General features: G+C 41.0%; 1 protein-coding gene across 13 annotated transcripts in view; it reads right to left on the reverse strand.

Annotated features, from left to right (window-relative positions):
• STAU1 (staufen double-stranded RNA binding protein 1) overlaps window positions 1-14,678 on the reverse strand; it is an 86,641-nt gene that overhangs the window by 42,538 nt on the left and 29,425 nt on the right. For 3 of the 13 annotated variants that reach the window (XM_040459998.1, XM_040459997.1, XM_040459993.1), the window contains exons 1-2: window positions 12,589-12,841; window positions 2,091-2,161 (exon numbers count right to left, since the gene is read on the reverse strand). The gene's annotated coding sequence lies outside the window, so the exon portion shown is untranslated. Of the gene's footprint in view, window positions 1-2,090; window positions 2,162-12,588; window positions 12,845-14,678 lie in introns of those variants that run through there. The other 10 variants (XM_040460000.1, XM_040459999.1, XM_040460003.1 and 7 more) reach the window with 7 other exon arrangements.

The following is a 14,678-nucleotide window of genomic DNA, read 5'->3' on the forward strand; positions in this document are numbered from 1 at the left end:
AATCGCTGTACTCCTACATAATCAATTCTAAAAAGATAACGGCATTATCAAGCAAATAATATCCCATAGCAGGCCCATATATCAAATTACCCGATAATTAAAAGGTTCTTTAAAAGAAATATGACCCAACTACTTAAGACAGAGGGAAAAACAAAACAGACCACTATGTACTTGGTGCTCAAAAGAAAGACAGGACAAGTAGCCCCAAGGAGGCATAATCACTTGCAAAACAATAAAATCAGCCAAAAATAATGCCTGGAAGCTCAGGCTGTTAAGATCTTTGCATCCAAGTGACTGAATGTGGCTCCTGTCTCAAACGTGGCTCAGTGCCAAGTGGGAAGCGGAGGATTTTCCTTCCACACAAATGTAACCACTGGGTGGTCCGTTTAAAGAAACACTTCCTAAAAGAGAATTCATTCTCAATTGTTCATCCTATAAAAACCATCACACCAAACTGTATACGAAGATGAAAAAAACTTTACCTCTACAGCCCAATAAGCTGCAAACCTTACTTTTTTCCTAGCTTTGAAACCTTATCAACCTCCTCTCTCCCATTCCCTAGGAGGAATTCTTAAAAATTACTAAAGTCAAACACATTATTTCTTGTAAACACGGAAGTGTTTTTTAAAATCTAAACTTATAAAAACATACAAAAATGTTTTAAACCAACCAAAATGAATAACTATTCATGATTTGCTGGAGATTTTTAAGAGTAGTACTGTGTGACCTATTCTTAAATAAGAAGGGGCTTAGTTTAATATAAAGTTAACTGGCTTTTCCTTTCAGAAAAGGGAAATTGTACTCTGTAACTATGTGCCGACTACCTAGAAACACGACTGCATTTACCATCATCTTCATGCAAAACAGACCAGAGTCAAGACCCAGTTTCTAAGAAACCAGCCTTGCTGCTAAGTAGCAACCAACAATGTTAAATCAGATCAAACTTCTGAGTTGTGGCTTTCAGTTCTACTCCCAAACAAAATAGCAATTATCCACCTAATTCTTGGCAATCCACTGCCTGGTGCCTCAGTTTCCCCAGACACCTTGTAGTAGGATATTTGACAAAGCTTTAGCTGTAGCCATCTGAGAGCTGAAACAATGAAAAAATCCTGAGGCATTGTAACAGTTATTCAGTTTTTTGAAAAGAAAAGCATTAAATAAGCGCAGTGTAAATCCATTCACTGAGCCTGGTACAACTTCTCTAATTTCCTTATGCTTCAATTTCCTCATTCCCAAAGAAAGCTGGGTTTAACTTGTCCACTAATCACTACTTCGGGGATACGGTATAATGATATGCTTTTAGCTCTGAGGTAAAGTGCTAAAAACAAAAGGCAGTATGACAGGTGCAGTGTATTTCACAGTGCCCCGACATAAAACTGTAAAATCTTTTTGGTCCAGATCATCACAAGCAGCCAGTGGTAAATGGAACTTGATTCATAACCCTGTCTCATGACAGAAAACAATGTTGGATTAGTTCCACAAGTTTGAAAACCAAGTTTTACATTAACAATCTGAAAGGCAAACGACAAAAGCCACTATAATCAGGATGCTCACCAACCAAGTTATGTTTAATGACAACTTTAGGGGCACCTGGAGAGCTCAGTCAATTGAGCATCTGACTCTTGAACTTTGACTCAGGTCATGATCTCGTGATTCGTGAGTTCTAGCCCTGCACTGGGCTCTGTGCTGACAGCATAGACCCTGCTTGGGGTTCTCTCTCTCTCCATCTCTCTCTGTCCCTTCCCTGCTGGCGTGCGTGTGCTTACTCTATCTCTCTCTCAAAATAAATAATCTCAAAAAAAAGAAAAAAAAAAAAAAGACAGTTTTGGTGGTCAACTTTCATGTCTCAACATTTAAAGTATATGGCAGTACAGGCTAAAGGGCTTTCCACTCTAGTCATCAACCTTCCCTGTATTTACTTTCTAATTAAATCTCAAGAATGAGAAGGAATTCAAACTGCATACAATTTATTCTGTTTCTCTAAATATTACAGCCAGAAGTAAAAGTCATTTTCCACACAAGTCATTCAAGAGTTCAAAAAATATTAGATTATGAACAGGCCTGAAATTATAGCACCAAATTACGTGTACCTTAAAAAGAGGTGCTCCAGGAATAATGTTGTTTTGGTTCAGTTCTGAGAGGTTATGTGGTTAGGAAACTCCTAGAAAATAAGAAACAATAATAATTTATTAGAGTAGATCATTTCTGAAAATGAAGATATATACTATTCAAGTTTTGGGGAAACCTAAAATTTACAAGTAGGGAAGTGTCTGAAAGCATGATGTCATGGCTTAAAGCAGCACACTGCAGAATTCAGGAAAGATACAACTGCCAACTGGGTAAAGAGTACTTTGTGGAGACATGACCACGAGAGAGCTGTGAATACCTCGAAACTAATTTTAAAGAAAGAAACTGGACATCATATACTGTCTGATCACACAAGCCTGATTTTTAAACTTATGGATTTTTTTAAACTACTGGCTAAATATTCTGTTATAAATATTACCATATGCTTGATGATGCAAATACAATTGCATGGGAAACTTTACAAAAAGGCACTTTGTACACAAATATTCTTATGTTAAACTGCACAATACAAAAAAGCACATTACCTCTAGTAAATCCAAACCATAATCGTTCTTTAGAACTGGATTTCAGGAGACATAAGAGTTTAAGTCTCAAACTCTCAGGTCTGATTTAGCTACAGGTATCTTCCTTTTTAAAGGGTAGTACAGGTGTCCCTTGAACAACAAGAGGGTTAGGAGTGCCGATGCCCCACCCCACAGAGTGGAAAATTCAGGCTTTAACTTTTCACTCCCCGAAGACTTACTCACTAATAGCCTAACTGTTGACCAGAAGCCTTACCGACAACATAAACAGTTGAGTAACACATACTTTGTATGTTATATGTATTCTATACAGTATTCTTCCAATCAAGCTAGAGAAAAGAAAATATTAATAAAATCATAAAGAGAAAATACATATACAATACTGTATTGTATTTTCAAAAAAATCCTCATATAAATGGACATACGCAGCTCAAACCCGGGTTGCAGTCAGTAACAAAGAAAACTCCTTACCTTGAGATGCCTTTTGCATTTTTACAACATCAAGTAATTTCATTCATTTCAATTCCTCACTGCTATTGGGGCTTAACAGAGGATGGAAATAGCTGTTCACTGTCCAAAATTTCAGAAATAAAATAAATTCTCCTTTGTTTTACAGTATTTTAACAATTAAAGTTCCTTCTGTAAATAGTATACTATGCTAACAATTTAACAATCTAGAATCCTGTTGCTCCATAATCTCACCCATTCACAAGACTAGCATTAGTGGAAACTGAAAAAGGCCTCTGAGCAGCCCAAAGAGATAGCTAAGACCACCCTGGAGAGCTCATGCCTTTTACTCCTGGGGCCTTTGCCTTAGTTCAAGCCTATCTGTGCTGAACCATTACGGTTAGGTTTGGGTATCTAAGTTTTCTAGCCCAACCCAGAAATTTAAAAAATTAGAATGAGGGGCCCCTGGGTGGCTCAGTCGGTTAAGCGTCCGACTTCGGCTCAGGTCATGATCTCGCGGTCCGTGAGTTTGAGCCCCACGTCGGGCTCTGTGCTGACAGCTCAGAGCCTGGAGCCTGTTTCGGATTCTGTGTCTCCCTTTCTCTGACCCTCCCGTTCATGCTCTGTCTCTCTCTGTCTCAAAAATAAATAAACGTTAAAAAAATTTAAAAAAAAATTAGAATGAAATAAATAAATAAGACTGGAAAAAGGGAGCTGCTAGAATCAGACATCATGACAACAGTAAGAAACAATCACCAACAACTTTACAACAAAGAAAAAAGGAGGAGGGGAGAGAAATATAGCACGTGCAACCATTTGGATTTCAGACATATTTACACAATACAAGGATAGCTGACACTCATACACATTCACACTCCTGTGAGCAAACTCAGTTTTTTAAATCCCTCAACCATTTTCAAACGATAATCCCAAGCCGTCATGATTGTTTCCAGTGTATCTACACAGCACTTACTCTCTCTAAGCAGTGGTAGAGAAGACAGACTGGGGGGTAAAGCCCAAATCTCTTTCTTTCCCACTCAAGCACACACACTAGAATGCAAAACAGTGAATTACATTCATTGCTTTATTCATTCAACAATTACTGAACACCTATTTGCAGGCAGTATCCTAGGCACTGGGGAGAAAGGGGTGCACAAATAAGATACAGTCCCTGTCCTTGTGGAATTCACATTTGTACAGGAACAACCTTGAACCTAACACAAACTTAAATTAAGAATTCACAGTGGCATTTTAACTTGTAGTAACAAATCATTTATGATCACACATCACATCATAACTAAAGAAGATACATAAGAACACAAAGACCCCTTAGCTGCAAAATGCTGATTTAGGATAAGGGCAAACCAGCTAAGCACAGTGTTGTTTGGTATGGTGGAAGGAAACTCCTGGCTGGAAATCTGAGTTTGGGTCCCAACTCTGGTGCTCAGTTGGATGATAAATGCTTCATTTAATAGGGCAAGAGGCTTCAACCTTTTAATATATTAAATGGGGTTACCACCACCAATTTCATATGATAGTAAAATAATAACTGTGTACTTCTCGGGTGGATTAACTGGTAATGTAGGTGAAATGCTTGTAAAGTATGATATTCCATGCCAGGGTTAGCTGTTAAACATCACTTTCTTAGGGTACACTGCAACTGATATTATAAAATGATGTTAAGTCACAGTCAAAACACATTATTGGGGCACCTGGGTGGCTCAGTGGGTTAGGCATCCAACTTTGGCTCAGGTCATGATCTCTCAACTGTGAGATCAAGCCCCACACTGGGCTCTGTGCCACTTCGAGTCCCCTATCCCCCTCTTTCTCTGCCCTTCCCCCACTCTCTCTCTCGAGCACATGCACTCTCTCTCCAAATAAAACATTTAAAAAAGAAAAAAAATTAAGAAAAAAAAAAAAAGCAAAATTAGAAAGAACTTTATCCCTCCCTCCAAAAAAATTTATTCTTTTTTTATGTTTGGTGCTTAAACAGGTAAAGTCTGTTAACAGGAAAATCAGTACCCAGTAGTCATACTCTGAATGTTCCAGACTGTAAAGGTTCACTATACTACAAACCAAAAGGAAACTATTTACCTAACTCTATTTGTCATCTAGGTGAAGGGTCACAGAGCTTCAATGAGCAAGTTGGTTAAATTGTGCAACAAAGAACATAAGCCTCCAGGCATAATCAGACTTATCACTACATATAAATTATCTTCTTTCTGACCGAGGAAAGGACTGCCTAGCATTCTGTACGAAATCACAATGCCATCAGCAGACAATGGCCCTGTTTGTATCAGGGTGGAATCTGCAAGAGTAGAAAATTCATGCCTCAGTTAATTTTAATCTATAGAAAGCACGGACTTCAAAAAGTAAAACTGTGAGAAAATCAGACAAGATCTAGTTAAATCAAAAAGCTTGTGCCTGAGGGGAGCCGACATAGACAATTTAAGAAGGAGCATGTGCTCACTTCATCCCCAGAGAAGACCCATTTCCAACACCTTTTCATGATTAATGAGACACACGTATGTCATTACAGACTACACGGTCACCTCAGTTGAGGTTAAAACACACAATGGAAACTCACACACCAACTCATGAAAACCCCAAATCCAAACAACAGGTTTCATTTCACTGATGTAGCCTTTTAAAACTAACCCTAAGAGAGGACTACCGCCAGGGTGGAGAACCAAACAGGCTTCCTATTCAAGGAGATCAGCAATTCAAAGAAAATAAAAAAGAAACTGTTCGGGAGGCAGTTCAATACCAAACAGAAAGTTACATGAAATATTCCCAATACCATCAGTGAGGAAATGGATGTTAGAAATGGCTAGGAGGCAAAGAGGGCAACAGCCACCTGGCCCTATAAAGTTAACTGGAAGTTTAGTTAACTCATATCCAATAAAGTAGAATATTGTAATTTTAAAGACAATCACGTTCAGGGTGCCTGAGTGGCTCAGTCTGTTAAGCATCCGAACTCTTCATTTTGGCTCAGGTCATGATCTCACAATTCAGTTTATGAGATGGAACCCCATACAGCTTGCATGGGATTCTCTCTCCCTCTCTGACCCTCCCCTGCTCTCTCTCTCTCTCTCTCAAAATAAACAAACATGAAAAAAAAAAAAAATAAAGAAACTGATTTTCTTAACAACAACCTTATTTACAGCTCATAAATCATTTTTAGCAAACTTCATGAATGATTATAGCAATAATTTAGGGGAGAGCCTCCTACAGGTTCATGAAACCTCCTTCTCCCCGTTTACTTCTAAGTAGTTCCCCCAACTCCACAAACTCTGAATCACCTTAAAAGTTTTAGTTTGACTGTATCAATCCATCACAGCAAACCAGGAAACTGTAAGTCTTCAAACTATTTCAAGGGAATGATGCATAGGGTTCATTTTAAAAATTGGGTATTACTGATACAGACTTTTTTTTCAAATTGGTCTGATATTCTGGTAAACAAAAATCATCCTACCTATGGTAAAGCACTGGTGACACACAGAAAAAATTACCCTAAACAAAAAGCACCTGAGCATAATTAGAGACGAAGGATGGTTCAATGGATAGAGCTCAGGACCCCACTACAGTTACTTGGCCTCCTAGACAGGCCTCAGTATCCTCAGCCACTATGAACCTACATCTGCAAAGACGTTTTCGAGTATCAGAAATATAACATAAAGCGTCTACTTCAACTCTTAGCACAAAGGAAGAGCCTGATGAACAGCAGCTTTTTATATTATTAGATAAATTCAATCTGACCCTTCAGATTCCTTTCCTGCATCAAGTAACCCTCATCCTGTAATCCTAACCTACCTAGCACATGGTTAAGAGCTCAATAAATAGTAGCAAGTATTATTATCCAGCAAATTTACTAATCCTGTCCTCAGCCACATAAACATCTATAAATATAAGCTTATAGCTACACACCACTTGTAAAAACCATTTTAAATGGGAACAGAGAACATGCTGACTAAAATCAACCCACTCACTGGGCAACCAGTTCTAAAGCTACATCAAATATAGAGACAATCTAATGAACAATCATTTTCATTTAAGGCAAAGACCCCAGGGCACTTAAGTACATTTTTTTTAGACTTTGTAGTCTGGTAGACATAACAAAAATCTTCTAGAACAATTATGACCTCTGTATTACATTATAAAAAAATAGCCTAGTTTGGTTCCATTACTGTTATAAACTCACAAAATCATCACACTTCTCCCCCAAATTAGATTCCAGATTAAACAGAAGCAGATGGGCTACAAATTTAATATTTAGAAGACTAATTTTTAATCGAAAGCAAGTACTTTCTTCGATAGATTTTCCCACTTTTGCTTTCAGTAAATATACTTACTTTGGAGGAACCCCCTGAATATACTCCTTTGACAAATAAATGCACATGTGTAATTCCAGAAACTATAATAAAGTTTGTGGAGAATTTGTGTCTACCTTCTCTTATCCAGTGACATAAATTACTTTTACATCAACCTTATTCACTACTATGGGAATGTAAATATTTTAAAAATTAAGCTCTTTGCAGTTATTTCCCCCACTTTACCGTTTAATAATAAATAATTTCCTTTGGTAAGATTTTCTAGTTTAGAGCAACAGATATCCAAGTCATCCATCTATTGGCATTTGTTACAATTAACACAGCTATATATTTGTAATCCTATTCTCTCTTTAGCAGGTGAGAACAAAGGATCTGGCCAACATTATTCAAACTTTGTAACACTTGATTTATAGATAAGCACACATTGGTGCAAAAATTCATTAAACATTTCTTCAAGAAAGCAAAAAGTTCTAGAGTCAAAGCAAAATTGGAAACAAATATCAACAAAGCTTTTAAAGTCCTAGGAACACCTTATAGAGCTGCCTCGATGTAAAATTAACTGTGGTGGGGGCACCTGGGTGGCTCAGTCAGCAAAGCATCCACACTCTGGATTCCAGCTCAGGTCAAGATCTCACGGTCTTAAGATTGAGCCCCATGTCATGTCAGGCTCTGCTGACGGCACGAAGCCTGCTTAGGATTCTCTCTCTCCCTCGGTCTCTGCCCCTCCCCTGCTCACTCTCTCTCAAAAATGAATTAAAAAAAAAAAAAGAAATGTACTGAAAAATAAAATGGGGGGCACTTGGCTGGCTGAGTCAGAAGAGCATGTAACTCTTGTTCTCGGGGTCATGAGTTTGAGCCCCACGCAGGGTGCAGAGATTACTTAAACAAATAAAACTTAAAAAAATTCAAAAACAAAAACTTTTAAAAAAGAAAAATAAAATGAATTAATGAATTCAAAGAGACGTGATAAAACAAGTATAGTAAAATGTCAATAGCAGAAAGCAGATGGTAGATACGGAGGTGCACGCTACAATTCTTTAAATGTTGTTACAGGTTTGAAAATGTTCATAATAGAATGTTGGGGAAAAATAAGGATAGTGAATAACATGTCTTCTAGTTCAATCTCTAACTTGTAAATTATACTTTTTGAAACAGCATAAATGTTAAGCCTTGATTTTTTTAAATGAGGTTTTATTTAAGGAAAAGCTCATTTAGAAAATTACACCAGAAGCATTTTAGCCACAAAGGTCTCTGTCACCAAAAGTTGAAAATTTAAAACAAGGTTTTATAGGTTTAGTGTGACGCAAAAGGTCTGGTGTGAAACAAAATCTGTCATAAACTTCTTTAAACACTTCTGAAGGCCCCAGAATCCCATTCCGAGAGAAAGAAAGCAACGCCAAAAGCTCTTGTTTGAGGGGGAAGAATTCACATTTCCACAAACCGAACACGTCTGTGTCACTAAGTGTAACAGCAAATAAGATGATCCAGTTTGCAGGATCATAAAAACAAGGTCCCTGGAACTGACTTATGACATCCAACAAAAAGATGTCTTTTTCATGAAAGTTTCATTTTTATGCTGGTGAATTTCACTTTCACTCCATCCCCTAAGAGCAAGAGAAAGTTGCTCAGTAAGCGGAGACCCGCTTGGACTCCTATAGTAAGTATCTTCGTTGTCTTACTGAGGGGAGGCTGGATACAGCAGCACAGTATAGGCCACCGTTTGAAGATTACACTCAGAATGTTAATGGGTTAGACTTCAGAGATGAGGGGGGGGAAGTTCTATGAGTCATGCTCATTTCCAAACTTAAAATAATCTGTATATAAATGGGTTTTCTGGCTGAATCTTAAAAGAGAGCAATTTAAGTCTGAACAAACTGTATTTATGGTAACAATTCCAAATACTTAAAAGTTTTACTTTAAGCCTCCTGGGAAGCACTAAGCATTTTTTTTTTTTAAATAAAGTACGTTTTGTGCCCTTTCTTAGATACCAAATTATTTTTTCCTAAGTTAATTTTAAGAGCTATTCATATCCCTCTCCATCTCTCAGATTGTAACAAGTAAAACCTAACATCCATTTTCACTACACCTGATCAAGCTCAAAAGTAAACATACACAATTGAAATTACGTTACAGGTCTAAAAACTGTGAAGTGTCCATGACCAGAAACTTGAAAATTAAGTAATGATTCCTTACTTACGCAATATTCCTGTCAACCTCCATTCTAGGAAAAAAATCTCTTTTCAGACAGGAAAGAAAAAACATGAGCATCTATGCTGTGAAATTCATTCATACTTACTAAAAATAATTCTACAACAGAATTTGGAAAGCAAATACCCTTTGCTTAATTCTTAACCTGAGGTGACAGCAGCATATTTATACCACCGTAAAGAAACTTTGAAAGTTTCATTATGAATTATTAACTATAGTTTAACTATGACACAAAGTTATTCTCCATTAGAAGTGGTTTAACAGGTCTCCACGAAAACGAAAATGGCTTTTCAATTATAGCCATTAATAGCTCAAGAACTGTTGCTTTTGTACACAAAGAAGCAAGGCAACATTTTGGACATGACTTTGAGTGGGAAAAGCACTGAACCAAGAGCTAATGTGGCAGCTCATTCTTTTTCTGCTGTATGATAATCATGTATAAACAAAGATGACAAGTCCAATAAACAAAATGAGAACTAGGATTTCACTAAAAGTAAATTTTGTGACAGATTAACAGTCTGGGGCAATCTGGTAAAATTATATGATGTTTAGGATTTCTTTCAAAATAACCTACTTTGGGGGAGGAGGTACTACTTGAAACAATATGACCTTGGCTACAAGTTAATTATTGTCAAAGCTAAGTGACCAATACATGGGGATTCTCTATAGTTATCCAACTTTTTCATGTTTTCCGTAATAAAAAGTTGTTTAAAAAAAGTTATGGGGCGCCTGGGTGGCTCAGTCGGTTCAGCGTCCGACTTCAGCTCAGGTCATGATCTCACAGTTCACGGGTTTGAGCCCCGCATCGGGCTCTGTGCTGACAGCTTGGACCCTGGAGCCTGCTTTGGATTCTGTGTCTCCCTCTCTCTCTACCTCTCTGCCCCTCCCTCTCCTCCGCCCCCCCACCCCCCACCCCAGAACTCTGGCTCTCTCTCTCAAAAATAAAATAAACATAAAAAAAGTTATCAACTGAAATATTAAAATACCATTTTCCCAAAACTACAATTCAGATGTGGCAGAGGCATGCTTGTTGCACAGATTTCTCTTTCTTTCTCTTTTTTTTTTCTTGCTTCCTTCCTTCCTTTCCCTCTCTTTCTCTCTCTCTCTCTCTCTTTTAGGTAGGCTTCATGTCCAGCACAGAGCCAGTCGTGGGTCTTGGATTTACAACGCTGAGATCAAGACCTGAGCTGAAATCAAGGGTCCGATGCTTAGCTGACTGAGCCACCCAGGCACTCTGGTACAGCTGTTTCTTAGGTGTTTTTAAAGAGTCATCCAAACAAATATTTTACACCAGAAATGACTCTGTCAGAAAATTACAGGAAAATGTCAACGTCAGAGAGGCCACTTTGCATCACATGTTATTAAGAGACAGGTGTAAATCAAAACAATTTTGAATTCAGTAAGGAAATTTATTACCTAAAACAATCCTATGATACAGGAGATCATTCAGTAGAGCAAACACACACTCTCTGCTTTTTTGTAAATTTGAACCACTATGAGTTACATTTCCTTTAATGAAAGGTACACATTGCAACTACATAAAGAATTAAAACAAACTCGGTATCTTTAAAGTTGCTGGTTTAAAAATCCCACCTGTCACCAGAAGGACATAAACTGCTCCCTCTACAATCCAACTGTATTTTTAGTTTTTACTTCAACAAGCGGCAATGTAATTTATATTTGGTAAGCACACAGACTCCTGAAAGGCCAAAATCAATCAAAAAGCCCGATTAACTCTCTTTCCACCACCCTCTAAACAATTAAAGCTACAAGCAGAAGGGAAGAGTGACCTTAAAAACGTCCCCACAGCCAGAGAACAGAGGCAGAACAGACTGAAGCACATATCTTCGCAGGAACAGAAGAAAACTTCCACACAAGCAATACTGCGACACGGAGATGGGGCAAGGGCTTAAAAGGAAAGTCGGCCAACAGGGACGGAGGGAATAAAAGCAAAGCTGCAGTGAAAAAAGAGTTAGAAGTTAGAGATGCAGCGCAAGAAAAGACAGACATATTTTTTTCCAGCTTCACACACCGCCCCCTCCAGGGCCTGACACCGAGCAAATGCTCCGGAAAGGGTTCCTGAACTCAAGGAAAGCTTCGGCCAGCAACTTTCCCAGAAATGAAATGACAAGAAGCCGGAGGATGCTCACACTGAAGGAACTGATGAAATCTTGTAGTTGGCTCAGCGGAGGAGATGGAAATAACAGCATCTTTTACAGACCGCCTGCTTACAGAGTGTCCCAATTAAACGTACGCCCCTTTCAGATGTTAACAACCCAAAACAAAGCCCCGGCGCAGGCGGTGGGCACGCTCAAGCTTTCTGCCTCAAGGAAAACCTAGGTAGGTCAACTTATTTCCACTTTACCCATTAAGTTATACCTTAATATCACGCTAATAAATTATGCAGACGGTTTATTGGGACACGCTGTGGGTCTGGCACTCTGATAAGCGCTTCACACGCCCCATTTCACGGAACCTTAACAGCGAGCGTTACGAGGCAGGAACCGCATTAGCCCCTTTTCCAACCAAGACACAAAGAGTTTAAGTGACTTGCTGAAAGGAGTAGCGCTGGGATTTGTACCCGTGTCAGGACACCTGGGCTGTGCTCGTAACCACTATGCTCCGGATCTGGCTGGGGAGATTTAGACGCTCAGGGACTTGAAGCGGGGAGCTCCCCCCCGACCCTACCACCCCCCGCCCCAGGAATAACTTCGGCATCCCCGCGCGCGACGAAGAATGGGGAAAGGCGGCGTGGCACCTGTTTCTGGCCCCAGCAAGGGGTGGAGGAGCTGGGGCGCCTTGGGTCCAGGCCGCGGGGCGCCCCGAGGCGGGGGGCGCGGGAGGACCCGCCTCCTCCAGGAAGGCCCCGCGGGCGGGACAGAGGCCCGGGGAAGAAGCCAAGCGCGCGGGCCCGCCGAGGCCTAGGCCCCACCCGCCGCCTCCCTCCGTAGCCGCGGCGCCCGCGCGGGCCCCGCCAGGCCCGGCCGCCTCACCTGGCTGCTGCCCCGAGCTCGTCCCCCGGCCGGCGGTCTGGGCGGCGGCGACGGGGGCGGCGAGGAGGGGAAGGAGGAAGGAAGAAGGGAGAGGAGGAAGGGAACGGCAGGAGGGAAGAGGCGGAGTGGCCGCAGAGAAGGCGGGCGCCGCCGGGCCGGGGGTCAGAGGAAGGGGGGAGCCGAGCCAGACGCGGCGGCCGCCGGCGCAAACGCTGAAGAGCCGCTCCGGCGCCCGCAGCCCGGCAGGAAGTGACGGGGGAGGGGCCTGCGCCCGCCCCCGGCCCCCCCCCCCCGCCGCGAAGTTCGAACCACAAGTCCCGGCTGGCGCTGCGCGGGTGCCTGCCATCGCAAGGCACTTCGGGAGCCTGGTGGGTTGAGGCATGGTCGGGCCGGCGTCGCGGCGGCCGGCCCTGGCTCCCGGGGCCTGCTGGGAGTTGTAGTCTGGGAATTGAGGGCTGCTCACTGGACCCGCAGCGAGGCTGGGCCGTCCTACTTAACTCCGCCCCACTTCGTTCTTCCCGTTTTCCTCTGCGTCCTTTTTCGCCAGCCTCCGTTCCTTGTTTCTCTCCTTCTCTTAGTTCCTCCTTCCGTAAATGTTTATTAAACGCCTACTGCTGTGCAAGGTACTACTCCAAGAGTTGAGAATATAGAGGTGAACACACAAAAATCCCTACCCTCATGGAGCTTACGTTCTATGAGGGTGAAGCACATAATAAATAACCATGAGTAACTTGTAATGAGTGCCAGATTGCAACTTCTTTCACCCAGCTCTGGATAAACTAAGTGGCTTTTCTCATCACGCTCACATGGGGGCTGGGGGTGAGGGTTAATGGTGGGAAATTTTGGATATCTACAATCACACTCAGCAAAGAATAATGCACTCATTGTGAGAGGGCCAGGAAACGGAAAGAACTGCAGATGCCCAGGCCTCCTCTCTCCTCACTCTGGGACTGCTTCCCCACTATTTAAAAATAGTTTATTTTCTCTCTCTGCCTGTCTTTCTTTCTCAGTATCTTTCAATCTAACTATTGCTCAATCCTTCTAGCCAAGGCAATAGAGTTTAGTTTGCATAAATTCATGATATGAGGTTCTCTGGCTAAAGGGGCTTCTCCAAACATGGCTTTGGGACCTTGCCCCCGCTACAGAGGACTCCTTTCTCTGGACCAGGCCTCCTTATTCTGCTTCTTGTAAAGTGCAATAAGATTGAATTTCAGGACACCAAACAGTCAAAATACTTTCACTGTCCATTTAATGCCGGTCCAAAACATTGATAAGCAACATTCAGATCTTGTCCAGTCCTCTGCTAGAGGAGAATTGTTTTCTCTAACCCTTAAGCAGTCTCCTAAGTATAGCTCACTTGGATAAAGGAGCAGACACAGAAGTGTTTCTCTAAACTCAAAGCTGAGGTCCCTGCACAATCAGACAATCTCTTCAAAGATGTAAAGGTAGAAGAGGATGTTCTTACCCATTTTACTATCACCCATGGGGACCTAAGTGATGGGCGAATGACTTCCAGTCTCAGTTTATTTCCCTTCTTCCACATATTCAGAGGGAGATCCCGCTATTTTTTTTTTCCTAATCCAGACTTTGGATTTTATTCCACAACTTGGACTGTAATACAGCTGGACCTCAGTTTCCCTCTTAAATAGGAACAATTTCCTGACTTAACCAGTGGACATAAGAATTGGTAGAGAGCTTGATACGCTGTCTCATCTTCCCATCTTAAGAATGATAGGACTCTCTTTAGCGTTGTGAAATTCTAGGTGTGCCGCACTGAGCAGCCTAGGCTACTATCTGCTCTTGCCAGCGACTGATCACGTGTCATTCTGGGGGTCACGTGTTCTTAGGGTACTGCCTCCCTTTTCCTCCTCTCAACCCCTTGCAATCACTTATCTTTGTCCTATCCCTATAGTTTTGCCTTTTCCAGAAATGTCATATAGTTGGAATCATGCATTCTGTAGCCTTTTCAGATTGGCTTCTTTCACTTAGTAATATGCCAAGTTTCCTCTATGTTTTTTTCATGGATTGATACCTCTTTTCTTTTTCTTTCTTTCTTTCTTTCTTTCTTTCTTTCTTTCTTTCTTTCTTTC

Source organism: Herpailurus yagouaroundi, unplaced genomic scaffold (assembly GCF_014898765.1).
Source record: "Herpailurus yagouaroundi ecotype Mexico unplaced genomic scaffold, PumYag 246, whole genome shotgun sequence".
Taxonomy (NCBI): Eukaryota; Metazoa; Chordata; class Mammalia; order Carnivora; family Felidae; genus Herpailurus; species Herpailurus yagouaroundi.